The sequence below is a fragment of the Aythya marila genome (genome assembly GCF_965140915.1).
Source record: "Aythya marila genome assembly, chromosome: 9".
Classification (NCBI taxonomy): Eukaryota; Metazoa; Chordata; class Aves; order Anseriformes; family Anatidae; genus Aythya; species Aythya marila.
In genome coordinates, this window is record NC_139050.1 from 15,787,062 (window position 1) to 15,811,663 (window position 24,602).

At 43.8% G+C, this 24,602-nt stretch overlaps 1 protein-coding gene across 7 annotated transcripts in view; it reads right to left on the bottom strand.

The window, feature by feature from the left end:
• LPP (LIM domain containing preferred translocation partner in lipoma) overlaps positions 1-24,602 on the bottom strand; it is a 331,358-nt gene that overhangs the window by 106,452 nt on the left and 200,304 nt on the right. The window lies entirely within an intron of this gene.

The following is a 24,602-nucleotide window of genomic DNA, read 5'->3' on the forward strand; positions in this document are numbered from 1 at the left end:
TAGCAAGAGCCATTACAGTGGGGTGGCATTTAAAGAAGACATGCCTTTAAAGACTTGTCTGTGTTGAAGGAATGCATAAGAAAGACCGTAGACACAGCAGACTTTTCTCCATTTGTGCAGTTTGCATTACTTTTTTTGCAAGCTTCTCATCTCCGGATAACACTGGTTGGGTTCACTTTCCCTTCTCAGGGTTTAAGTGCAACATCTGGTTTCACAAGAGGGCAGGACAGACTAAAAAATAAGTTGATTAGCACCTTGCAGCACTTTGAATCACATTAAAAAAAACTAAACCAGCAGTTGATGAAGACACTGATACGTCCTGCTGCCAGATGTCTCAAAGGAACTTGGCTTTTTAAAAACCACTGAGCACCCTTTAACAACCAGAGTGGTTCAGTGTTTCAAGGTGAGCATAAAAACACTAGAGAAATCCACATTCTCTTAATTACAAGTGAGGAAAAATGAAAGTGAAGCAGAATACCTGGGATTTGTAGGCACTCACACACTGAAAAATCAGTTGTGTGTCCACAACATGTCTGGCTGATACTGCCCTGCATCTTTTTAGCAAGTCCTCCTGGTAGCAGTTGGAGATTATATCCATTCCCCACTTTAAAAACCTTTTTACAACCATACAGATGCACAAAGTCTTTATGTGTGATCTGACCCAGGCCTCCCTTCTCTGAGACTCCTGCAGCCAGCTGTGGTCACAATTGCTGGAATGGCACCTGGCTTGGAAATACCACCCCTGAAATCCCATTCTCACCTTCCAGAGCGACCATTATCCTCTCACTGTTTGAAATACTGCTGACTACTGGTATGAAGCTGCAGGGTTCTGCCTGCAAGCCTCAGAAGAGCTCCTGCTTGTACTTCTTTATAAAGGAGTTCCACTTCATGGCTGCATTATCTGTCCAGATGCCTTCACACAATAGCGCTAAAGAAAAATGAAACTCTCTTTGCAAGTATTTATTCCTAATTTACTAAGGGCTAGCAGGAACCAGTGACAAAACCCCCAAAAGTTCTCATTGAAACATTTCATTTACCTAACAGCTTGAAATCTCCAGGCTGAAGATTACGTGCGCACACAGGCTTGCGTGCTAAGTCTTCAATTAAAGAAAATAGAAAAGCCTTGCAGTTTAGCCACTGGGAGACTTTTAAGCATTCGCAGCCTCATCTCTTTGCACATGAAATGTTAATGGGGCAACCATGCACGGCTGGCTCCACAGATCCTGCTTCAGATAGCAGTGTTTTTTTTGTGATACCTATCACTGGGCTTCAGAGGTGAGGGGGCCTGTCCTGCTTCATAGCTGATGACACCTTGTCAGCATGCCACTTTCTCCACGTCAGTTCAGGAGTTCATTACATCTAGATAACACCCTTTTTGCTCTCTGCCTCATGTTTTTTAATGCCATGCACAAGGCGGTGATTCATCAGAGAAGATGGAGCGGTGCTCTGCAGCAGGCAGACAGCTTCCAGTTGATCTACTGCCCTGGTTGGAGTTCACCACAGGGCTTTTTATTTCACGTGTTTGTTTATTGCAGTTCCTGAAAGTCCGGTGCTGTTACAGAACAAGCTCGTAACTGCACCTGACAGAGGGTCAGGGCTTGTCAGAATTGGTCTAATTTGTATGTTGTGTAAACAACATTAAGACTTTGGAAGTATAGTATTAAGCCTTCAGTTATTAAAATTGTGTTTTAAAATATGCACGACTAGAGAGGCATTTGCAGAACACGTTATTGTTAACGTGGCTTGGAGCCAGCACAGACCTGCAGTCTGCTCTGTGCTGCTCCATGTGCTGTTCCACACACAGGATAGAAGGCTACTGGTGCTCTCTTAAGCCAAGTGTCATAGTTCACTGCACTCTGATGTGGAAATTAGTTTCCTGAGATCCTCTAGCAGTTACACAGAAAAGGCTTTATAGGTTTGCCTTGTAGCTTAAAGTAAACTCATCTGAGAAACTGGTGGTACTGAAAATGCTTGGAAAACCTGAGAAGGGCCTTAGGCCTGATACATAAGAGGTCAATCTCTGGTAATTCTTTGCATTAAACTTACATTACTTCTTGCACTTGGGTGTGCTTGCTATGCCCCATTTTCCCTCCATCAGCCTCAGTCCTGGTAACATACCTTTTCCATGTTCTGCTTTAGGTACCCACAGAAGAACAGTCGTTGGGAGAACAAGACCAAGATTTTGCAAGAATATAGTCCAGAGTGTGCTGTATACACATACACAATAAATATAGTATACAAACATACATACAGATATTTACAGACACACACACACATAACAGCATCTAAATTATGAAGCTGTGCAGTTCAGTGAAGCTTGCTGGAAATGCTATGAGACCAGCATTTAGAAGATTGAGTCACTTGTCTTGGTGCTTAACACAGATGCAGGAAATTGTATCTTGGGACTTTGTTTCTGAACTCATGTCATATATACAAGAGCATCCAGCTACTGGAGTTGTGATCCTCTGAGACAGCAAGGCAAAAGGGAAAGAATGGCTCCGCACACTATATGAAGTGTGTACAGTTCTGTGCTGCTCATTTCTGGAATTAGTGCAGGCATGTTTTACTGGGGCTCTGGTCAAGTACGAGAATGCGATTTGCAGGAAGAATAAAAAATACAAGGATGCAAAAGGCCTTTGATCCGACTCAGTTTCACTTCAGAGGGAAAAAAAAAAAAAAAAAGGTGCTTACTATATCACAGGTGAAATTTTGGCTCATTCAAAGTCAATGGGAGTTGAACCAAAGACCAGGTTTTCAAACCGTAATTTCTCCTCAGAGGCTAGCACAGTCTGGTATTGGATTTATCCAATGGTCTGATTTTATCCCTGGATTGAGTGTTTTTGAGGGGAAAACAGAAGAATGAATGTTCCACTAAATGAGTATACAAAATACACAAAATAACTATTGTTAAGACAAAAGATACTACCATTATGTTTTACCTTAGTTTGATTGATAAATATGCTACCACAGAACCTGTTTTCAGAAACAGCAGTCAGCTGAAATCTGGAGGGTGAGCAAATCCCTGCTTTTCAAGAAAACACCTCCAATAACTTCAGAAGCTAAAAACAGCAAAAAACCATTCCTCTCTGTTAAATAGAAGTTTATTCCTGAAGCATACTTTTTAGACAGTTTATTTTCAATCCAATTTGCAGTTTTATGAACCAAACTGGTGTTATGGTGGTTGCTAAAGCAGTTGTATTAGTTGTTACAATTATAATCTTCCTTCTTCCCAGAGCCATAAACCTTCCCACTTGTTGCATAATGGAGCAATTACTCCATAAACTCTGCTAGTCTGTTCGTTGACTGCAAAATAAATAAGCGCCAATGAGAGCCATTGGCCTGTACAAAAGATGAAAATGCAAACAGAAAGCAGGGAATTCACCAGATTTATGGAGGAGATTTTATTGGCCATTATCAAAACATCCACAAGATTCAAACTTTCCTCAGCATATAAAATTTGCAATTGTAAAACAACAACATCGCAATGGAACTTTCCACTGCAGGATGTGACGAGGGGGAGAGTGCTCCCGGAGCAAGAAACGCTGCTGTGCTCGGGGAGGTCGTGCTCACCCCCGTTCTCGTCCCCTGAGCTTTACTTCCCCTCCTCTAGCCCCCAGGGTTAACAGCATCCCCTGGGTGTAAGTGGTGGCTGCCTTCAACACGGGCTGGGAAATGCTCAGGCTCTACTGGGGATGCGAAGGGAAGCTCTTGCTCTGACTAGGAAGGAGGAATACGGACAAAATGCCAGCAAGTTGCTTTTTATCTTCAATTTCTTGGACTGCTGCACACTATCAAAAGTCTTTTGCTTCCTCAAACCCTGCAGTTCCTCTTCAGCTGAGCTGTGAAGTTGTTTCATCAACAAACTCAATATAAACTCTCAATGACAAGCCTGGAAGATTTATGATTTTTGTCATCTTTAAATAGCCATCATAAAAAAATACTGAAGCTGCCGAATTCGTTTGCTAGAAATTGACACTTATTGATGGCCACTGCTCAGGGATAAGCGTGGTGACCTGCTACAGTAATGACCAGATAAGAGCCCACTATAAAATGAAAGGGAAAAAGAACTTTAGGTCAAACATCTTCAAAATTCATGTGCGTGAAGTCAAGCTTTGAAATGCATCTGTAAACATGAAATCAGGGGTCAGCTTTTCAGACCTGCTGTGTTCCTGCAGTCCCTACTGAAGTCAAATGCATTGTGCCATGGAAAAGCATACCTTGGGCTGCTCCTTCAGCAGCCTAAATATAGATGTATACGCCTAATGCTGGGTGCCAGAGAGAAAAAACAGGCATTAAAGGAAAGAAGAAGGAAGAGATTACATGGTATAGCTGTGTCAGTGCTGCAGCTATTGGTCTCTAACTGCAAAGCTATTTCTAAGGAGAAAGATCTACTTCCAACTTGTGTTTTCAAAACTAGGGTTCAAGGCCTTAATTTTTTATATCACAGAAAGAAATTCACCATTTGGCAGCAGAACTGCAGATTTCCTTCTTTTTAAAGAACAGAGGACACAGAGCAGCCCAGGTCTCAAATCCTTCCAGATCTATTCCTGAAAGCCCCATAGCTCACTGTGGCCCATGGAGACCTGAATTCCTCTCGATATCAAACTTGGCACAGGGACAGATGCCAAACACCTTGACAGAGCTGGCTTGACAAATATGTGCTGGGAGAGCCTTGGCTTCCTCATGGCACCACACCAAGAGGATCCTGGATTGGGAGCCCAGCGATATTTGATAGCAACAGCACGCTTCCCAACCCGGAATGGCCTTTGCCAGGAGCAGAGCTGCTCCCTGGGATATACTTAGATCTGGTTCACTGACGGGCGCAGGATGAGATAGTCTAAGTCCCTCGCAGCCTTTACATTTCTAAGATTCAATGAACTGAGGCATCTGGCTGTTCTCTCAAGAATGTATGTTTTTGGCAGAGAGACGCCCAAATTGCTCTTCTCTGCCAGCAGGAAAGACTTCTGGCTTCTCCCGCCGCTCTCCATGCTGGAAGTCAACACAGAAAGCATAGCCAGAAAGGGCAGACAGCTGCAAGGACCTATTAGTTATATTCCACTGTCACCTGGGAATTTCCCTATTGCCTCTCCCTACCTCTTTTCAAAGAGTCCCTTGCTGTCCCCTGCTTTCCCTATAATGGGAGTCAGGATGGTTACCAGATTGTTAAATTTTTGCCTTTTGCACCCTGGTGGCATGGTGGGTGCTAAACACTTCGGTCTGTCCTCACATCATGACTCCAAGGCCCCAAAATATCCCCTGTTAAGTATCATGCTGCTTCATTTGCTTGACTTTGTACCAAACCAAGCCCCATAGGCACGGCCGTCAGCACAGAACGGAGGGAGTGATGGGTCCTCCCTGTTGCCAAAAAGCAGGCCAGGGATGTCCGAAGCTGAAAACCTGAGGCCAAGCTGTGGCTGTCACGACAGGATCCAGCCAGCAGCCTGAACAGAGGTGTTGTCAAAAAGGAGAAGGGTGAGGAGCACAGTGAAGGAGCAACCGAAGCTGCAGAGAGGTGAATAAACCATGGGTGCTGGGGTGCGAACCTCAAGCTGATAACCTGAAGGAAAAGGTGGCAGAAACGCAGTGAGCAAAGCCAAAGCTAACCTAACCGAGTTCAAAGACAGGCACTACGCTTTGGGCAGTCACAGAAATAAGGAATTAAGGGGAAGAAAGAGAACGAACAACAACCTTACAGGCCTTGCCACAGATACTGGGAAATGGGCAGCAGCACCAGGCTGTGACTGACTGGGGAAGGGCCCGGCCGTGCCTCGGGTCAGGGCACGGGGCAGGTGGCACCAGGGAGGTGACTGGCTCTCGTGGCTGGGTCACAGGGCCCTGCAAGGCACAGCACTCACATGCTCCAGCATGAGCTCTGGCCGGCTGCAAATCCTACAGGACTTAAATAAAACGTGGCTCTTAATCAACAGATTGAATGCTGAGAAACCTGAGCGTGAGGTGGCTGCCAGAACCCGCAGCCAGTGAAAGTTGTTATGCACCAGAAGACATGGCCAGACCAGGCTTCGAGTCTGAAATGACTGTGATGGGAGCAGCAAGTTTTCTCTTTTTAATGCGCTGCTGTTTCCTGCACCGTGTGGTTACAGCAGTGCAGGTGACGGCGCAGCCGAATGGTGACACCACATACCACAAAGTCTAACTTCTCATGGCTCTTCTTGGGGCCGAATTGGTGGAAATTGACCATTGCTTTCATCTCCTTGGTCTTAGCAACTTCATATGAGTTGCTAAATGAGGTGCAGAAGTAGCAGAAGGAATGTCCCTCACTTCAAGGTGTTTCAGTCTCAAGCTCAGAGCTGGGCTCTAGCACCCAAAGCAAAGTGCAAGCCCTGTGCCTGTAAAAAAGGGCTTACAGGCAAGAGTGTTTCATTAACCAGCAACTCGGCAGCTTGCACATGTGTTGTGTTTTGTAGTGTAAAAGATGTAGGAATAGCAAGGGTTGACGTAAGCGGTTTGGAGAAGACATAGACTGGAAAGTTTCTCAGAGCTTTTGACAAAGGGGTTTGCAGTCATTTCCCTGTGGTTTCTTGTTTCTCACACACTTAGCAGAGGAGTCGCATGCTAGAGCTCTGTCAAAACCCTTCAGAGTCACTCTACCCTAGTTCCTAACACTGGGGTACCTAAAGCACGGCCCTGTGTAACAACCATTTCAAACCTTCTTCTGACTGTGGTAGACACGAATCCTTAATATCCTGCTTTCTTTGCGTCTTTTCCAGCCTTGGTTTGCTCTGGGCAGAATAGGGCTTCTGTGCTTCTTCAGCCAGGCAGGTCTTCTACTTTGGCCAGAGTTTCTGCTTTTTCCTGCTGAAGCCTTCTGCCTTCTTTTCTTCAGATAGGAACTTGTATCTGTCGTTCAGAGGGCAACATGTTCACCTCTAGAATGACTGCTGAGCCAAGACCTCGCTGTCCTGTTGATATATCTACATTTTATTTCTGACTGTAGCCGAGGATGACAGAAAACTAGAAATGTATAGGCTCTGTTAAACTGCAAGATCTCTCCGCCTTACAGCATTTTAGGTGCTATAAGGTAATAAAGAAACAACACTGCTTTTGTTCTTCTCAGTGCTGAAGGGTTCTGCAGGATCTCTCTCCCCACAAATGGTAGAAAATGCTGTTCATGCATGAAGCCAGCTCTGGATAAACCCTGTCTAGTCACGCATCCCTGAGAGTGGATTTTTCAAAAGAGATGCAAAACAAAGTACTTGACCCCCTTGTGATCATTGCTGCCAATACACCCTAACGTTACCTTCCAGATCCAATTACAATTGTTAACATTCATCGCAGGGCACCATCTCCTAAGCTCTGGGCACCCCAAAACAGGCAAGAGCAGCTGGGTGCGCTCCTTTGGAAAAGCAGGTGCGCGGGCACATCTTCTGAACGTTGCAAGTATGCAAGAGAAAAATAACATTCCCTTTCTTGGAACTTGTTTTCGGCAGTTGAACATTTCACAAAGAGAAACTGTTAGTACAAACACTCAAAAGGTCAAGCTCTAAATAAACAGACAGACACAGTGATGAAAGGGGTTAGTTGTTATTAATGAAGCTGAGATGATCACAAGTCAAAAAAAAGCAAAGCAGCAATGAAGACAGAGGGCTATGAGCACGCTAGAAATTTTGGCAAGATCACATGTGAAGATACAAAAAGCAAAAGTTGCATTCCCCAGCCTGAGACGTAACATGCCCCAAAAAGTCCTCCTTCACTGTTCCCTGGGATTGTCAGCTACTTTGCAGCTCCTTTCACTGACTTTAGGAAGATAAACAAACTGGATTTGCACTAGAAATGTGCACCACCTATCCCCACATGAATACTATACTCAAACTAAGGCAGAGGATGAAAACAAATCCAATTTGTATCTACTACACAAGCCTTGTTTTATTTTCATGCACGAACAGGATTTCCTTCCAAATCAGGTGCATGTTTTTCCCTGACACACAATACTGATAAAACCTGGCATATAGCTCATATTAGAAGAAATCTGTGCAGAGTCAATCACCAGCCATAGAAAGATGATGATGACAACATCAGAATAAAGACAATAATTGAAAAAAAAATCATGGAAATTTCAATAAACTAAATCATGGCCAAAGATTTCCTGTTTTATTGGTGTTTACTTTGGGGATTTGCTTGTTTACCAGCAATGTGGCAGTGTTACACTGAGTATTAATACGTACTTTACAGAAAATAGAGAACTGTAGAAGCTGCAGAGCAGCTTTTGGCTCTGAAGCAAAATTCAGATCTTATTATGTATCCCAGTTTAGGACTAGCCCTCCTTATAATGAGCTGAGCCCCAAACATGAGCACAGTCAAAATTTGGCTCTGTAGTTTGTAGCTTGACCTTAGGTAAACCTCAAACAGGATCATTTGTGGTTCAGAACAAACAAACAAAAAAAAATCCCTTGATGTTTCTGAGTCATCACATTGCATTAGTTCAATTTTCAAAGGTGGATTTGTCTCAGTCGGTCAGGGAGCTTTTGGTGGGATCAGTAAGTGCTTCTTGGCTCCAAAGCGATTCAGCACTGAGGACACGATGCGCACAGAGGGAAGACCTATCCGAAAACAGCCACGTGCTCATACCACGCAGGGCCTCATGTGCAGAGCTACACGCAGCTATTTGAACTGTTCGCAGCCAGTGCCCAGCTCACGAAGAACAAGGAGAGCACTTCCGACATTCCTGTGAACATTAAACAGTCGCTGAAAGGGCAGGACGAGCTCCTCCCTCGCACGAGTGAAACCTCCCCATGCCGCCTCACACGGTGTGGTACATCTTGTCCTCCTCCTGCTGGCACCCATCCGGAGCAGTAGCATTAGGGGACAAGCCGTGTGACAAGAGCAAACAATAGGGCAGACACACACACACCAACCGTCCCTGATACACAAGTGCCAGTGGGGCTGGCACAGAACAGAAGGGCTCAACAAAGCCAGCAGCTCCCCAGCCACTGAATGGCGATGGGAAAGTCTCAGAAAGGAAAGACTGGAACCTAAACAGCTCCCACACCGATGGGAAAGTTAGCAGGTCTCTAGGGAGGTTGATCTGTGCACGTGACACCAGTGGATTTGCAAACAACCCAGAAAAAGTGAGCCAAACATCTGTGGGTATACGCAATGGCCTTTCACAACACACAGGACTGCAGGCACTGCTGAGTCTAACAGTTTTGGGGGAAAACAAAACAAAACAAAACAAAACAAATAAAATAAAGCAAGTGCTGCTGGTATTACAGACCAGTGTGCTGAGGAGACAGGAAAGGAACAAGCTGGGACTCACTGCTGCAAGAAATAACCAGGTCAAACTCTGCTGAGCATGAAATGTGATGGAGACTTGGCCCTGGCCTTGACCTGTTGCCTCGCTGTGTTGTTAAAACATGAGCAGCAAGGAAGGGAAATGCTGGAGGTTGACCCTGCAATGAGCAGAATGCTTTCAACAGAAGCCATCTAGTTGCACAAATCACTTCTTATATGTTAAGAGATGGAACAGAGGGAGATGTGGAGTGAGGAGGAGAGAACATGTACGTTCATGAACAACGTGCACATGTGTGTGGTGGTGGCCAGAAATGGAAAACAAAGAGATCAAACCAGCAGGGCTGGCTATGCCTCGAGCTCCACGCAAAGCCTCTCTGGAGGTTCGCTCTTCCAGTGGCATCCACAGCAGCCGTTGTGGGCTTGCTCACTTGCTAGGCTGCCATAGACTTCGGACTAAGACAAGGCAGGGATAAAAACTTGGATGCTGTGTAGAAATTGCTGCACCCCGATAAACAATACAATCAATTACCTTTTGCTAAGGAAGGCTGGTGACCTCTGGCAATGCCCTTTCCCTTGTGATCTGAAACACGCAGACAAGGCCGCTGTGCTCTGATGTGCAAACACACACACAACCATACGTGCTTGCTTTGCTTACTGCCCCGTGCCTGTGCATCCCAGCCAGCGAGGCAAATGTCCTTCAGTAGGATCACTTGAATGACATTGCAAATCCAGCTCCTTGCCCAGAGCCAGCCCTGGTGCCCAGCAGCTCCCAGGACGACACACGGACATGCCCCTTGCCCTCGGAGCTTCTCTAACCATCTAGCACACCAGGAACACAAAGGAAAACCCAAAGACACACTGAAACTTGGATATGTCAGTTTGGATGGCCTCACACACACAACCCTCAGACCTGACAGGTGCCTTCGCAACTTCTCCTTTTAAGAGGAAGCACAGACCACTGCGTGTCAAAACCCCTGGGTTCACTTCCCCACTTCAACACCAACTCACTCTTTGGACCTGGGCATGTTAATTAACCCAAGCAAGGTTTGATTTCCCCATCTGCGTGAAAACTGCCAGCCCTTCAGAGGCATTCTTACTCAGTCCTTCAGTGCTTGCAGACAGAAGTCCCCTGCGTGCAGACTTCGAGATCCCACCATGAATGAGCCATCAGTATCGCAGCAAGAGGGCTTAGATGGGAGATCTGTGTGGGACAGCTCATCCGTGGTAACTCCAAGGGGAAAGGAAAAGAATACAAGGTTCAAGTTGTCAAAACTATGCCGACAAATTCTTTGGTCAGTGTGTCAAAGACTGATGTTAAGCCACTTATAACCCACGTTTTGGTTGAACACTTCTCATTGCCCATGCTTGGCTTAACGCAGTAAGCTGCAGTCCTTGGCTTTGCAGCAATCTGAACTCATCGGGTAGGATGCACAAAAGGAGCAGAAATCATGGGTGACTGCAGTGAACTCTGAGAACGTGGGTAGAAGTGCAGTGACCCAGCTGATACCCGCCTACACACGTGTGCATGCCATGTGGGTGTTTAGCATCCCACAGCAGAACCCAGGCTCCCTGTATGCCACACAACTGCCAGGTCGCTTCTTTTTGCCAGGCAGGTTTTTACTGTTGTTCCTGTAGTCCTCTGTATCCCCACGGTCTTCCCAGCACTGAAACCTCCTGCAGTTCTGCCAGGCTAAATCTATCGGGTGGCAATCACACGGGTCCGAGGAAAGCTGTGCACCTCTGCCAAGAAATTGTGCTTTCCTGCAATTCAAGTGAAAATCAGTGCTGGGGAAGGAAGGCATCTGCAGAACAGCTGAGGCAGATATGAGCAGATACGAAACCATCAGCAATAAGCACTCATCAGGACAAGCTGAGCGAGACTGCCTCGCTCACTGTCATCACAACGCTCTGGACCTTGTATATTGAGCCTCATGCGCAGAGCCTGTATATATTCATCACCGAGGAGGAGTGAACAGCTGCCTCTTGCGCAGCGCATAAGAGAAACAGGAAAACAACTCTCTCCAAGAAAAATAGGATGTGAGATACAGAGAAATCCTTCTGGGAAAAATCAGAAGCAGTAGGCTTGGAAAGAAAGCTTAGAGAAATATATGTCTGTAAAGCTGGCTCAGTTTTTCAAGCAGAAACCTACTTTGTATCTGTAAGGACGCATGTCCACAACAAACCTGTTCTGATATCCACTTTTGCTACCCTGCCTGTCCTTTCTGACTGGCCCCACATTGCTGGTGGTGCCAACCCCAATCAGCACATCCCAGCCAAGCTCCCCAGAAGTGGATGGATATCCACGCTGGGGTGCCATTCACCTGAGTGGTTCTCTTACTGCGTTCCTCTTCACACTTCTTTACCATGGGCACCTTCTTATACAGCAAGTAAAATCTGTTTGCTCAGAATTTCTAATGTAATCAACGTCTCTTCTATCCTCACAAAAGAAGGTATCAAGAAGTGTTAAGCATACAACAGTCCAAGGTCTCCTGTGTACCAGTGTGCATAAGGTATCAATTCCCCTGAAGCTAAGCGTAAAGCTGCTGTAACGCCAGAATTAGGTTCACTGTGTAATTTTTCGAGGCAGGCAGGGAGTAACCAAATAAAGAAGCTACTATGTGATTTACTCAGTCTCCTAGTTGTTGCTTGAGAACCTGGGATGACACTGTGTTAGCCTCTGATCTATACTCCTAGCTTTTATTAAATCAACATAGTTGCTCCAAAGTTAATATAACTATCCTGGCATTACTCTGGCCCACTATACACATGACAAAACGCTAAACTGCACTGTAACTCCATGTGCCTTCACAGGATAGATCAAACTCACCGCTACAACAGCATTACATACATTTTCTGTATGTGGACTTTGGATATATACGGTGTCATATCTGTGAAGGCTTTCTTGGATGTTTGTGTGCGTCTGTTCCTGTTTCCTTGTCTCATAAAACCCCAACAGTTGGAATTACCATACAGAGATACCCTGATTCCAGCTGCAAATCGTTTCCTTTCATAAATGAGTTTGTTTTACAGCCTTCAAAACCTGAATGGGGATAACACGGCCACCAAATGTCAGATGAGCCATTAGAGACTGAACACCAATGGAAAGCGTCTGCATAATCCTGAATGCCGGGGCAACAACATTTATTCTCATCCTCACTTCCCATTCTTTGCATCTGGTTCGCTATAAAACGTGCAGATGCTTCAGTAATAGGAAAGCCCAGGATGCAAGTAGTCATGCCTGATCTCATTGTCCTTTTTCCCTGCTTGGCAACAAAACACATACTTCAGCCATGGCGAGGACGGCCTCTTCATGCTCCAACCACACCCTCAGCAGATGAGGGAGTGGGCTACACTCACCCCTAAATTCCACAAGAGTCCTCAGACCCAGCCAAGGTCAGGACACTGCATTGTTGCACTGTTCCTCACGGCTAGCGCTGTCCAGGAACTAAGACATCCTTAAAACTCTTTGACTTGCTTAATTAAGTCATTCTCTGTCTCTGAAGTGACCTTTTTACCCCCTCAGCACAGGCACCTAGCTATCCCTCTGACGCTGCATCAAGACACAGACCGGTGGAGGAGAAAACCACATGGCTGCTGCCTTCGTGAGCCTGGCTGAGTTACCTTCTCCTCCTGCGAGCGCGGGGAAATGACTATAAAAGTGGGATATTGCTGCATGCCTTGCAGAGGCTTTGCGAAGAATTTAGTTAAGATCCATCGGAGGGCTCTGAAAAATATAAAACACTACATAAATGCTAAAAGTTAACTGCTTTTAATGATGAATAGCCTCAGATTTAAGAGAGGTCTTTTCTTAGTTTCCATACAAAGGTGCAAAAATATCCTTCATTGCAAATAATCACTGTGCCTGCTGTGAGAGGCTCTGCACATGATTTCAATTCCCTTTCACATAGAAAATAGGAATAATACTTTGCATTTATAGACTTTAAAACTACTTTGCAGACAATCAAGTTTCAAAACCCCCACTGTGATACAGGAGGCAAATATTATACCCGTTTTACAGAGGAAACTAAGAGGCAAACATTTTCAACTACCTAGCCTAAAGCCAGAAACGAAACATTTGAGAACTTGGGCTCTCTAGCAAGGTCTATCTAGACCCGGCTTTGCTCAGTTGCTCTTCTTAGTAAACTCTTTACGCTTCTGCCCCCAAACTTTGATATAGCAGGGCATGCTCACGGCACAGCAGAAGTGGCCATGGCATTTATCTGCATTACCAGTGCATTTAGTTTTTTTGTAGATACCTCTATTGCCCACAGAGTGTGCCTGGAATTGCATGAGGCCACTTATTCCATCTTTTAGCATGTGTGGCAGTAGAAAAGTTGTTGACAACTCCAAGTTAACCAAACATGTATTTTTAGAACCTAAGTCCGACGTTACAGTGTCTGGACTCATAACTACCCATTTCTCTGACATTAAGCTGAGCTACCACATGAGAAAATTGCTAGAATGATAGTATTTCCAGGGCATACTGAGTCATTGTCCAACATCTAAAATGGGAAATAAAATAATTTCTCAGAAATTGTCAGCACAGTGGGAGGCAAAGTTTGCAGGAACTCAGCTTGTGTAGAAAAATTCAGGTTTCTACTCTAAAACAGGTCCCTCAGCACTAAACACATTTTTTTTCCTCTTTTTTTTTTTTTTTTTTTTTAATTTCCTGATGATAGAAAAGCAATTAGGTCCCATGGCATTGATTTCCTGGCATTATCTCATATTTAGAACAATTATTAAGCAACACTAGCAAAATGATAATGGTGATGACTAGGGAGCAGCAGGAGAAGAACTGCGTAGACCCAGAAACACGTTTCATTTTTTGCTTTGATCTGTCCTAGAGATGAGCCGAGGTCCTTGCCTGATGACACCTTTTGCCCAGTCCCTGGAGAAGGATGCTCACGCACCTCGTCCCCCTCCACAGCAGCAATTCCTTGCCCGAGTGAGACCACCTTGGCTTGCCTCCTCAACGGCCTGTGGGGAATGCTAATGTGGAAGAGTAGGAAAGTCCCTCGGGCAGAGGTTTTCAGCCACTTAATTTGCATACGATTATTTTTTCTCTCCCTTGGAAGTGCAGGCCCCCGCATAATGAAGTTAAGCTTCTGACAACAGGCTTGCATAGATCAGGAAGTGCAGCTCAGAAGTAATTTGCTGACACTTGGGATTTCCAAGGTGAAAGCCACTGACCTACTGTCCAGGTATGGGACAGCCTGCGCTCAAGAGAAGCAGCCGCCTGTGGTCCCACAGTTAATAATTAACTCCTAAGTGGAAGCAGAAGGGTTGATGAGGGTTTATGACTGCATATCCTTCGTATCCTTCTTACAAGGAGAAACAGATGTTTGCAAAGACCACAAACCTCCATTCCACAAATCGCTTGCTCTGCCTGTTACCTTCAGGCAGTCAGTTCCAAAAGCTGAATTAAAAACCAAACAAATTAATTGTTTTGCTGGAAGGTTCAGAGAAGAGCATGGGGTGGAGAGGCAGAGGTTGTACAATTCCCTCACACAGCAGCACGTCTCCGGCCTGCTCAGAAGGCAGCAGACAGCATGGGAAAACCCTGTCCTGCCACTGAGTTTCCTGCTGGTAATCAGGGTTTTCAAGATTCAACTACAGAGGAGCACTGGAAAGTCTTCTTCATCACCGAAGAAGCATAGACCCTGTCTCATCTGTCAGACCACGGACACGTCTGGATGTTTTCACTCGCATTCATTTATATTTATAACCAAACACCAGACACTACCAAGTCGTGTAATGGTGAAGCACTTCATTTCAGCTGAGATGTTTGGTTCCCCTCCCTTTTATCTCACTTTAAATTGATAGCATCTTGATTTCCAAAAAAAAAATGAGGGGATGGCACTTTTGAGTGCTGCCTTCAGCTATGCATTTGTATGCATTTTCCATCTTTTAACTAACAAACAGGAGGAAAAAAAGTTAATTTTGCTAGCAGCCTGCTGTGGTATAAATAAAAATAATAGGTACATTCACAGATTTTGAACTTTTTACAGCCACTGCTGCAAAAAGCAATTTTAATTTATAACCACGGAGTCTTGCAAAACATATAACGAAGACATAATAAAATGGAATGTTTATCCTGTGGCTCCCATTAGACCTCTTCCGTTCGATGGTTGTAACTAATGACTTGTTTTTCCACTTTTGTATTGGAAGCCTTATTATTGGGCGGCACAGAGCATACCTTATTTGATTTCCCTAGCAATGCCTGCACCTCTTGCTGAAGCCTGCAATTAGATGTTTATGAAATAATATTAAAAAGCTGCATAATCTTGTCTGTGGTCAAAAATTAAAAAACAACAACAACAAAAACCAAACACAAACGCCAGCAACAAACCAGCCCTGTTTGTATAATATTATACCGAGTACAATAGACTAATGTTCACTCCACTGCATGTGTCCTTTTGACTAACCACTTCTATCTGACAACCTTTTTTTGGCAGCAGAACACATTGTACTTTTTGGATAATTGACTGTGGAATATAATGTTGTTTATTCAAAAGCAGGTCACACAGAACTGAGCTTCCAGTTGTCTTTATCCTTTTACCTTTCTTACCTTCACAATGTTTAAATTTATGCTGAACTTCTTTTAATTACACATATGGTTTTAATTGCTGCGCTGTACTTATTCACCAGAAGGTGACTTGATAGAGAAAGGGTAAAGAAAGGTAGGTGGGATGTTGAATTCAGATTTCAAAACTAGGGTTGGGCATATTATTGGTGAGAAATCTGACAAAGACACAAACGCAAGGACATGCATTTCCAACACCCTCTGTTACCTCCAGGGCCATATTTGCCTGCAATATAACTCCGTTATTTCTTTGTACTAAAAATCTACTGGACACAATCACCCACCTCTTTCTCACTCATCTGGAAATTCAACAATGGCAATAGCCTCGGTTTCAAGCTTAAACCCTGGGGACACGCAACCTCGTGGAAAATGATGTGGAAACATGTAGAGGTTGTGAAAAATCTAAATTTGGGTACATGCAGTTAAGGGAATGGGTTTAGGAGAGAGTTTTAACTGAAGTGCAAGATGAGGCAGTGCAAGAATTGATGCATTTCTAAAGCATTCTCTTGGTTTGCAGCCTGGGAGAAGAGAGGTCACAAGTAAGTGGTGCTTAACAGGAGAGAGAAAGGGCTCTGATGCTGCAAAGGAAACAGAAAAGCCTGGGGAAGGAGGTGCAAGAGAGCACCTCTGTGATGCTGATCATCAGACCAGGGGACCATGGTAATCACCTGAGACTTCAAGTCTGCAAGATACTCATGAAACTCAGCTTTGCAAGAGTACAAATGTCGCAGGGCACTTCACAAGAGATTTCTTCTGTAGTCTGACTACGACTGGAAAATACCCCTCCAGGCCTCCTGGTGACAGCCTAGAAGGAATCAATCAGTGGCAAACACACAGCAGGAGCTTCCCTGGTCATTTATGCAGTTTTTTGCCCTGAAAAAGCCACGAGTTTTCCTTTCAAGCTCTCACGGCAACAACAGAAAAGGAGGTGATTCACTTAATGAGCCTCCAGCTCTCACAAAGCCGGAGGAAACACCTGAGAAAGAATATCCTTCAGGTGAGGGTAAAATACAGCCTAACTAGGAAATAACGGGATGAAAATGATTATGTCTAATTTGCTCTATTACAGCCCAGGTGTGGTTCCATTTTCCTGATGACTAAAGTAATCCTAATGTGTCAGTCTAAGTTACTGCCAATTCATTTGAGGAAATTTTGTTTGTTTAGAAAAAGCTTTAATCGGGGTGGGGGGGGAACGATTCTGACAGTAATAATAATTCATCTGTCTGTGCTGGTGCTAAACCACACGGTGGAAAATCCTTGCTAATGCTAGATTGATCACCTAACACACAGCAGCTCCGCTCTTCTAATTTGTTTCATGTTGCTGACTTCAGACAGCACATTTCACTCTGGACTATTTTGAGGATCCATGCAAAACTGAGTAACTGCCCTATTAGTGTGAAGGCATATGAATAGTATTCTGCAACAAGCAAAGCAGAGTTCGTCTGGTATTTTTTCAAGCAGAGAATACACAGTGTTTGGAACAAACAAAAAATGCGATTGGAAAGTTTAGAGCCCTTAAATTAATTCCCTGGACAAAAAGTTGAGGCACCATATTCATAACATCACGTTATGTAACTTGCACTGGAGCCAGGCAGCTACTAAGTGAAATAGTATGAGTTATAAAAGCAAAATATTATTGTGAAAACAATTTTACAACTTTATAATTCACTATTATTTTCATTTAAGAACAAAACTGTCAGTATAATTGCAAATTCTGTTTGCCTTGCAGCAGTTCTTTCAGCTGGTGATAGGAAACCTTTTTTTTTTTTCCCCCAAAGGATGATATTTCACTTAATATATTGCATTTCTTTACATTTATCCAGAGGTAAATCTAAACTGGAAGCCCATTATTTGGGTATCTAAGGAAGTTTTATATCAGAACATTTACGATCGGTAAACGTAACCATATATTACCAATTATTTCTTACCATTACTCTTGGAGGAAGAAATACTATATCAGCATCCAGTATAGACAATTCTCTACTCTTTATAACTGAGCATCTATTTTAAGGGACATCCCACATGACGTGCATTTCTCCCTCTGCACCATGACCATTTTCTACCTTGCCTGCTCGCAGAAGGACGAGGCCCAAGAGCCTAGCTGTGGACAACCACGGCTATCAATGGAGCAATGAATAATCTTTTGAATTGTGCACAGCTCCCTGCACAAGGTTGGTGCTTTGGTAACAAGCCATTGCTATGATAATGTGTGCACATTCCATTAAGAACCGGATTAAGACCACAAACATGTTTCACAGAATTCAGTGGGAAAATCACCCCAGTATGAGCGATCCGCTCTGAATGACACAACCAAAACATCACATTAGCCAAAGCAGCACTATGAACTGGGCAGTTCCTTGCCAAAACACTGGTATTACCACTAGCTTGCAAGCTGATTTTCAAACCAATGGAGCCAGAGCCCTTCTCGCCTCAAGCAGAAGAGCCATCCAATGACACTGAGATGCTCCATGCCTACTCTTTGTCCCCAGCTCTTCTACTGGTTTATCGCCTAAGCCTGGGCAAGTTACCTTTCTCATTCATGTCCTAACTTCATGTCCTAGCAATCAACTTGACAGCAGAGATTATTTGATAGATGCACAAGATCACCATGTGCTTCGGTACCTTGGCTTTGGAAGAATTACAATGTAGTTGGACTCGATTGTATTTTAAAACAGGAAGACTCAGCCCCTCCCACAATCAGCATCACCAACACATGCAACAGCCAGAGTATGCCTGCGAATTACTTAAGTAGTACTCACTTGTATGGGTGCTGCTTTTCGAACTGAAAACTGTAAACTGATAGCTCAAATCCAACTGTCCTTGCCTCATCATGCCTCAGACCATGCCATCCACCAGAGATCCAAGCTCAGATAGCCCCATGGTTCGATCACCACTGCCTGCAAACCAGACAGCCTCCCCATTAGAGGTTTCTTCTCATCCGTAGGTAAATATATGCTGACCATATTTTTTGTCCACAGATACAAAATCCTTACCCACTAGACTGTAACACAACCTGACAGCATCTGTCAATGTAGACACTTGGTTATCAAGAGTTAAACAGCACACAAACAGAGGCCTTAATTAACTTCAGGGTTGCCCCATTCCCTATCATGTATGGAGGCATTGTCCTCGGCTTATTTTAAGAAGGAGCAAGAAAGAACATCCACGTATTACACCAAAAGCCTCTTTCTCAGTTATTCCTCTTTTATTACTAACCCAGTGTGGCTGAATAAAGGCTGAAACTGAAAAACCTGCATCCCGAAGCTGTAAATTTAAGTTGGATTCTCAGTATTTGCTGACCTGACTTACTTCTGTAACTACAGGATCCCTGTTATCTTTAACTTCAAGGTAACTGCTTGGCAACTTGTTGTTTCTCTGTGATTCCTAGGAAAGAAATCTGATGAATTCCTCTGTCATCAGCCAGTCCTCCTAATAAAAGCAGTGCTTAAATAATAAAATATAATACAACAAACTAACTGTAAAGTTCTGAAACAAGAGTGGTAAACACATTTTACAGTGAGAATTGGGCTCTTTCAAAAGTTTAAGGTATGAGAGAGAGCGTGCCAGATTCCTGAAGCAAGCTGTTCTGAAAACAACTCTTTGCAACTCTTGACAATACCTTTGCACCTAAAAAATCTGAAGAAACGCACAGAGATTTTGATGTCGAGATTTGTATTATCTCTGATTGGAAAATACCATTCTCAATGCCACAGAGTGCCAACAAGTCCCAACTCTGAGCCTCTCATCACAGTGTTAGACACCACTGCCTTCTTCCCCTCCTCCTCATTTTAACAGAAGCAACAGCATTTAATTTAATCCACCCAGAAGCAATGACAGAGTCAGCAGCTGATATACAGCTAGTGCCGGTTAGAACTCAGAATTACTGTTTTGTGAAGAATGTCAACATTTTGACATTTGTTACTATTCTCAGGGTAGAACTTGCATATTCATTTGGAAATTTTGAAATTGAAATGTCACACTGAAATCACAAATTCAATTCTGAAGTTTGGAATTTCACCTTTTATTTCACTTTACAATATCTTTCCCTTTTAATTCATTCAATTCCAGACTGCCATATTTTAAATAACCATTTTTAATTTTACTATTATTTATTTTAGCGTTGTAAAACTATGGGCAATTACTAGCTCACATTGTCAGAAAACTGACTTCAATCACCCTTTTATACTATCTATGTCTGAATCCCATCCAATGGAAATTCTTGATGTGTGACTTTTGACTTGGGTGCAGATGAGAGATTCTGGGGGAGAAGACTCTTGGGGGGAGGCAGGCTGTGCACGCTAAGCTGCCTGCCTCTCTCCACAGCAAAAAGCAAAGCTAAGAAAGACTATATCTGTGTGACAGCAGGAGGAAATCTGGCAGATTGCATTTACTCATCTGCAGAGAACAAAAAATTCCTAGCCACTAGATTAACAGCAAACAGCAAGAGCATTAGTCTCAGTTCAAACGCAAGTGCCGGAGGTATCTATTTTATGTGAGTGATAGCAGACTGTAAAAATTATTAAACCAGTACAAGAGAAGTGCATCAGTCATAGCAAAGGACACTGGTGAGCAGATGTTTCTGAGGCAAAGATGAAACTTCCAAGCGAATGTCTCCATCGCAGGTATTAAATCAGTGGAAAAACTGACAAAAGCTGTGTAAAATGAGAAAACAGCAAGCCGTCACAGTCCTCTTTTGGGTACTGCAAGTTTCATGAGACCGTGTCAATGCTGGTTGCAGCAGGCAGCAAAGAAACACCACCTCCAGCAGTGCGGAAAGGATGCGGTGGTTGAGGTCTGCTAATCACGAGCAGCCACCACCGCCTAAACCATGCCAAAAGCAGGAGCTGCCTCGTTAACTTTACCTCCTGATCTCCTTTTGTCTTTCCATTTTATTTCCACAGTGCTCACCTACAACGATGCACAACCCTGAGAGGCTGTTTGGGGTGGTTGTCCTGCTCCACATGCATGCCACCTGTAAATAAATAAGCGGGGACAAGGGGACTTGGGGCTGGCAGATGATAAGCATATGAGGACTCATGCATTTGTGCCACGGGAGCAGGCATGAACAGACACAGCTACCAAAGGGAAAATTACTGCAAATTTGCAGTAAAAGAGCATGGATTTGGATGCTGTACTAGATCAGAGCTACAAGACACTTTTGTCCTCCTCATATCAGCAGATTGCTCTGAAGAGATCGATGGTTTTGTTGAGATTTCCACCATTCTGGACCAAAACTACAAGCCGTCCTCAGGTGATTTCAGGTGCACCCAGTCTGGAAGCTGAAAATGTGCAGATCCCTTTGGAAGGGAATGTGGTTCCTCAGGACTATAAGTTGATTCAGAAAGAAGAAGGAGAAACCATGGGATCCAAGATCTAGGAAGGACAGACCTCCTGGGTGTCTTCAGCTGCCACCTCTCTTATATACCAGCTGCCAGGTGAGGTCCCTGAAAGTGTGAAGAATTTTCTGTCTCCTGCTCAAATCTTAAAATCTAAGTGCAGAAAAAGGATCCTCAACTGCCAAACTACACACTGTCAAAGCTAAACATTTGGATTGAGGCCCCGGGTGCCCATAGCTCCTGTCATTAGACAAAAATAGCAAAGGTTAGGGCAACAGGGGACTGAGCCTTTGTAGGACTGAAGGAATGAGGCAGAATGAGAGCTACAATGGATGCCAACAAGGTCAACACCCATAGAGTATTTTCGCCTGACCCCTTGGAGATATGTAATAGTATCTCAAAAACACTCAAACATAACCAAAGTGAAAGGACCTAGAGTTATTTGAAGATATGAGAGCGTGACAAGGGTATTTGGTGAGTCAACCAGTTCAGTACAGAAATATTTGATGATAGCTGTGTCGGTCAGTGGTGGTAGTTTCTTCAACTCTATTTTGGCCACAGGGCAAACTGGCAGGAATTCTCCATGTCAGAAACCGGCTTTGCCATTCTTTTCTTCCTACTGTGGACAGACATCTTGGTGCCAAAAATGAACATACCTAATGAGTCACTCTGGTCTTGTGCTCTCTGACCTTTGGGAGGGGGGAAGTTAAGAAAGAGGCTTCAGACTTGGACTTGGTCTGCAAGGACACAGTACCATTGGCAACAGGCATGAAGGCAGCCGGTCATTTCACACGTTTCTGTGATGGTCTTGTGACAACTCCCCTGTTGCTCATGCAGAGATCCCTACTACTTTCAACTACGAAGAGAAAGCTACTGAGATTTTTTGGCCCTGAAGCACATGATGGTTTAAATGAGGACACGCACTCTACTAGTTCATTTCCTAACTAGGACTTGGGCATTAATGCTACATGGAGCGCTACAAAAGACTAAAATGCACAGAGGTTTCACATGCACTGCTCTCACTTCCATAACTGGCCCAAGGACAGAATGCACCAGTTGTGTGTGAGTAAAACTCATTGTTCTCAGCGGGCTTTAAGAGCCCGTACAGATTATTTGCTGTTCCCATACCAATCCAGATTTATTTTGGATCAGCGGCGACTTCAACATGATTAGCACGCAGCAGTAAACATAGAGCCACAGTACTGTCAACCTCTTCGTAGCCAGAATACAAAATATAAAGCATGGTGGGTTTTTTACCCATTAAAAACCCTAAATGAACTGATTGAAAATTTCAACTGTCACAGTGACAGTTCATGGTATGTATTAGAATCAAGGACCATGAATTGCTAGTCTGAGATTGATTTGTTAAGACATCCTTAATATTTTCCACACAAAGTGTGTTCGAAATTCAGAATGCACTTTTCTGAATACATTTAGGAAGCATTCCATATCTTAAGATGATTCTGTTGCAAGAACAAAAATACCTAAAGGTATTCTTGCATTTTAAGTGACAGGTATCAATGTCTGTTTCTTACCCTTGTCTTCTCAAGTCATTCTCCTTAACTGAAAGGCCTCAAACTAATCTTGAAAAAACAAAACACAACAAAACGCAGAAGCTAGTTTTGTGTATAAAAAATATACTACAATTCATGTTGCAGCCAACAAGTAGAATTATGGTGACAGCTCTCTATCAGAAATCTGGCACTAACTAATAGCCTTTCATTTTCTCCCTTTAAATCAAATCATTCCAGAAGTTGGTTTTATGAATGAGTTAGACTGCAAAGGAAGAGAACGTTTAGCAAAACTGGACAACACTGCTTTGCTGGCAAAGCACACCATGTTTTATTACTGACCATTTCCTGTTAGACTGCAAGATCATCTTCAGTTCTTCACCAATTAAACGGTACACCTTATGAAGCAGCAATCAAGCAGTTTGCCACCAGTATATCAGAGATCAGTTCAAAGGTGAAATAGGCAATAATGCCGATATTTAGCAGGCTAAAAGGCAGAGTATATTCTAGAAGAATTTATCACTGAGCGGATCGTGGTCTGTTTTGCTGGAGAACTGAAATCGTTTTTATATAGATACATATAAAATATTTCTATATGTGTATTTGCAAACGCCACGTGCACACACACAAACACATATGTAAATATATATAAATACATATTTATGCATACGTGAAACCCCAAACTTGAGCTAAATTAAATTGTCCCTCCAGCTTTGTAATGCAAATGAGACTAACAGGCTTGTGCTGTTTGTGGTTCGAGATGATTTGCGTTTCCATAGAGATGCTGACTGAATTAAAGTTTTTAATTTTTTTTTATATATAGGCCTACTTGTATCTTTAAAAGTCTAAATATGTATCTGCTGTACCTCAGCATTTCCTCAGTGACTCCACACCAATTTCCACCAGTTAAGGCTATGTGCAAATTTTGAACCCTTCGCTACTTTCCAATCTAAGCCCTGTACCAGGCACCTGCAGAGCTGAGTTTATTGCTTCTCTCCTCACTCCTAGCTTCTTGGTAAGGAAAGGGGGAAAAAAAGGAAAAAGAAAAAGCAGTTTATTAACTGCTAGCAGATCATATTCCAAGGAGTTATTTATTTATTGCCCTCTGTATACTGCTCAAGAAACATCTTTGCCGTCAAAAGTTCCCACTGTCAGAAAATCTGGAATTCAGGGAAAAACAGACTGTGCGCTTCTAGTGGGGGAAATGCCAAAGGACAGACTTTTTCTTATGTGTCAGAAGCTTTTTACCCTTTCTCTTTGAGCAGTCACAGGCTGGAGAGCAGGGACGTGCTGAGACGAGCCAGGGTAGCCCTGGCCAGCGATGGGTTCACCACCTCCCTGCCTGGGCATGGCTGTGCTCGCCCCTCAGTGGAACTTAAGCCCGTCTTATACAAGGATCGCACAAAGCTCAAGTCCCCACATGCCCCTGGAGCCACATTAGAGATGGCCGCCAGCAAAAGTGACAAGGGTCGGCCAGGGTTGAAATTTGGGCAGGGAAACCAAGCAGATCAGTTTAACTTTCTGTTTCCAATCGGCTTTGCTTTATGAGGCCCGGGCAGAGGCTAAAGTGGCTGGATGCCACTCGCCCTGCCACCACCTGAGAGGAAAATCAGAGAGCCCGCAGCACTGTGTGGGAACTCATTTCCATGTGGTTTCAGCAATATGTGATTTTTAAACAGCGACACACAAGAGGTCAACCTCCGGAATCGCTCTGAACCACAATCAAAAACAGTGTCTTTTGTACCTCCCATCTGCGTAAGAAGAGGAACTATTTCTCTGGTGAACCAACGATGTCCATAAGCACCCATAAGACGAGATGTTGACACCCAACCTCTCGTTTGATCCTGGGAGAGCCCGGAAGGGAAGTCTATGGCACTAACGCCATACAGACGTATTGCCGACGAGCTTATCGTGTAGGGGCAT